General features: G+C 33.7%; 1 protein-coding gene across 1 annotated transcript in view; it reads left to right on the top strand.

The window, feature by feature from the left end:
- Positions 1–2,969: 2,969 nt before the first annotated feature.
- bahd1 (bromo adjacent homology domain containing 1) overlaps positions 2,970–4,062 on the top strand; it is a 39,939-nt gene continuing 38,846 nt past the window's right edge. Inside the window, exon 1 of the mRNA XM_051133688.1 lies at positions 2,970–3,182. The gene's annotated coding sequence lies outside the window, so the exon portion shown is untranslated. The remainder of the gene's footprint in view (positions 3,183–4,062) is intronic.

The raw sequence follows: 4,062 nt of genomic DNA, 5'->3' as shown, positions 1-4,062 counted from the left end.
TCCGCTTGTATTGAATTTCTATTTTGTCAGTTGCACTTTCTTAGATTTTTAGTTACGAAATTTCTTCATTTAGTAGTGTTATTTATGTGTACATTACAGTATGTATTAATATTTTAGCTTTTATTTTCATATTTTAAAAAATATTTTTCTTAAGGTTTAGTGTTGTAATTTGTCTAAAAATTATTTAATTTCAATTAGTTGTCAAGCAATATTTATATGTGACCCTGGACCATAAAACTAGTCGTAAGTAGCATGGGTATATTTGTAGCAATAGCCAACAATATATTGTATGGGTCAAAATGATCGATTTTTCTTTTATGCCAAAAATCATTAGGATATTAAGTAAGTAAGTGTTCCACAAATATTGTACTCTCTTAACAATTCATATATCAGTGGAAAGCTTATTTAAAATTGATCCTTGTTTTGTGATCCAGGGTCACGAATACGGTTAATGAAGGTTTGATGAATGAACTCGATGCTCAGTTGGACTTAAATCGTGTCAGAAAGTGATCAAACTTTCAGTTTTATGGACGTCGCCATCTTTATTAATTTGGTCAGTGTTGCTAAGGCTACAAGTAAGGAATACAGTCTTGACTCCCGTTGTAAGTTCACACTCCAGACGCTTCTATCCACCTTATTTTTCAATGCGGAAGTAAGCTGTTTTCTGGTAATGTGTAGACTTCTTGTTCATAATTTAATCATAAGCCATAGAGAAATAAGGAGAAGAATATTGAAGTGCCGTACACAGTAAAACAGTTTGCACTACAAACTATTGTGTTCATAATTAAGATAATACATTAAAATAATATGGTAAGACACACCAGTTTGCAATAGCAAGCAGCAAAACGAGCTGTTTTGTACAGATAAACATAGCTGGACCCGGATGAGACCGGAAGCCAGATACATTAAATTTACAAACGGCCACTCCCACTCTTACGGCAAAAATAAGGTGGATAAACTGCTGTGTGAACGGGACATTTCGAGACTCACACCAGTAAGTAAATGCGGTTGTCAATCCCAAAACTGACAGTGTGAACGTAGCCACATTTTATTTCAGATTAATTTCAGTTTTAAGTTTTAGTTAACAGTATCAACACTGTAATATACAGCCTATTATTTTCTGGAATAAGATGTCTCAAAGATGTTCACTATTGCTGTTATCAGTACATTTATTTAATTGTTAAAATTTAAAATAGTTGAGATCTTTTACACAACATTGACATTTATTTACTTTTATTTTTTGTTTTATAGCACATATGTGACCCTGGACCACAAAACCAGTCATAAGGGTCAATTTTTCCAAATTGAGATTTATACATCATCTGAAAGCTGAATAAATACACTTTCCATTGATGTATGGTTTGCTATAATAGACCAATATTTGGCCGAGATACAACTATTTGAAAATCTGGAATTTGAGGGTGCAAAAAATCTAAATATTGAGAAAATCACCTTTAAAATTGTCAAATGAAGCTCTTAGCAATGCATATTACTAACCAAAATTACGTTTTGATATATTTACAGTAGAAATTTTACAGAATATCTTACTGAACATGATCTTTACTTAATATCCTAATGATTTTTGCCATAAAACAAAAATCAATAATTTTGAACCATACAATGTTTTTTTGGCTATTGCTACAAATATACCCCAGCGACTTAAGACTGGTTTTGTGGTCCAGGGTCACATATATTAACCACCTGGTTTATTCTTTGAGCATGTGTGAAAAAATGCTGGGTTAAAAACAATCCAGCACTGGGTAAAATATGGACAAACCCAGCCTTCTGTGTAGTTTTACTGAACACAGCTATTGCTTAAAAATGACTATATTTCATGCTTAAAATGAACCCAAAATAGGTCGGAAATGAACATTTATTAATATGTTTAATAAATTAACCTTTAGTTGAATACATAGAAAATGAGATAATAAACATTTTAAAAAATGCTTTTAATTTACAAACTATTTCGGGTCAATTTTAAGCATATAGCATTTTTAACACAATATTCGAGTTTAATAAAACAACTGGTTGGGTTAAGCATTTAACCCAATCGCTGGGTCAAAACAACCCAAAAAAAGCGCTTGGTTGTTTTTCGTTTTGTGTTCTTTGATCAAAATAAAAATATAACCCCATGTGATCTATTCCCAGTTTTAGGACAGGCCTATACTTTATTGTCTTATACTTAAAATTCATACACTATTGTGAGAAATAAAACTATTATAGATCAGTTGTTACCTTTTAAAAAATATATCTTTGTAAACAGTTCATTGCATTATTCGTTTGTGACAACATATAGAAACAAATATATTTCTGCATCTGAGTGCAGTTTCAAAATAATGTCAGTATTGCATTTGTTTGAAGGGGTTGTTGAATTCACAAAATATTATTTTATTAATTCAATAAGAACTAGGCACAAGCATAAAAACACTGTAGAGAAAAGACAATATGGTTTATGACAGTGTATTCTGATACTTTCTACTAGTCAGATATATGTCCATAAACTGTCAATGCTGAACTACACCTGTGTGATGTTGAGGGGAACCAACATCATAAATCCACTTAAGTAATTATACATTCTCAGTGCTGTGGAAAGCTCTAGCATTATTCATTTGCTGATTTCACGTGTTAGATATATAAGCTCAAGTAAGATTCATAAACTGTCCAAATGCTTTTTAGGGTCACTATATTAATAATGGGGTTTAATGTTTCACATGTGCCCATAGCCCTTTAAGAAACTCCATGTTGTCCCAGCATGCCATACGTCAATACGAATGCCGTGTTACAAAACCTAGTGAGCTGCCTACCTAGACAGCATAACAGACATCACAGGCGCGTTCTTAACCCGCATCTTTACGCATTATAAATGCGTGCAGTGTGGTTTAAAAAATCAAAGACGCGTAGTGAGTCTATTCAGTTGTCTATGACATCTAAACATGCAGTCTATGTAGGCAGCGTGTTAGATTTTGCGACACCTCCATTAACAGCGGATGGTGGTGTTACGTAAACTCCATGGCAAAAGTGTTTGTGTCAGTTCTGCATGAGTCTGCTCTATTCCAGGTGTTCTCCTCAGGATGACAGTACAATGAGCTCCTCTTCCCATGTATCCAAGAAAGAAGCGACACCGGACCAGCAGTGCGTGTTACCAATAAACTCTGTCATTTAAATCCACGCCACCACTCAAGGTAAGAGACAGCTTGTGCGTTTAAAAGAATGAAGTTTTAGGCACAAGTCGATATTTTTCGCGTGCTGTCCTCCAGCATTAAGTTTAATTTAAGCCCGTCACACTATGAAGTTGGCCAATTAAGAGCGCATTTAGACAAGAAGTCTACGTCATCGTTTAGTTTCGTTATTCGTAGTGACAGCTCATCTATCTACATCACATTCCGACGCGACGCGTCAAAACTAGAACGCTCTCATTATAATCGGCGAGTTTTCCGAATGTTCTTACATTATGAAGGGAGCGTTCGAGTTTGTCGCGTCGCGTGTGGGTGATGCGTTGTTTGTCTAATCTTTTGTTTGTTAGTAACGCAATCACGGGTTGTAGTCTTTACACTGGTTGTTCCCTGGCGAAAGCACTGGAACTGACATGTTTGCTTCACTTCACCTTGTGTGACTTTTATTCGAGTAGATAAGTCAAATTTTTTAAAGTTTGGAAAAGTGAAAAGTGAAGTTTGGAAAATTATGTTAATGCATTTACGTTGATATTTGTCTTTTAGATTTGGATATTAAAAAGCTTTAGTTTAAACTGGTAAACTGAGGCTGATGTCACTTAACAAAAGCATTTTGACCTTTTTTAGAAAATTCCTAAGTTAAAGAATTTCTTAACAATTTTGTTTTTTCTAGTAAAATGTTTACTTGAAATACATTAGTGTCATTAAGATTATGTTAATGTTGATGTTAGACATGAGGAAGAGCATTTTGAATCTTTTGAGTGATATACACAACCAGTCAATTTTTTTGAACAGTAAGATGTTTAATATTTATTTATTTATTTATTTATTTTTAAAACGTTGCTCACCAATCCTGCATTTATTTGGTCCAAAATACAGCGAAAGCAGGAAT

This window comes from Labeo rohita, chromosome 17 (genome assembly GCF_022985175.1).
Source record: "Labeo rohita strain BAU-BD-2019 chromosome 17, IGBB_LRoh.1.0, whole genome shotgun sequence".
Classification (NCBI taxonomy): Eukaryota; Metazoa; Chordata; class Actinopteri; order Cypriniformes; family Cyprinidae; genus Labeo; species Labeo rohita.
Note: the sequence above shows the minus strand (reverse complement) of the source record. Positions and strands in the feature narration are given on the sequence as shown.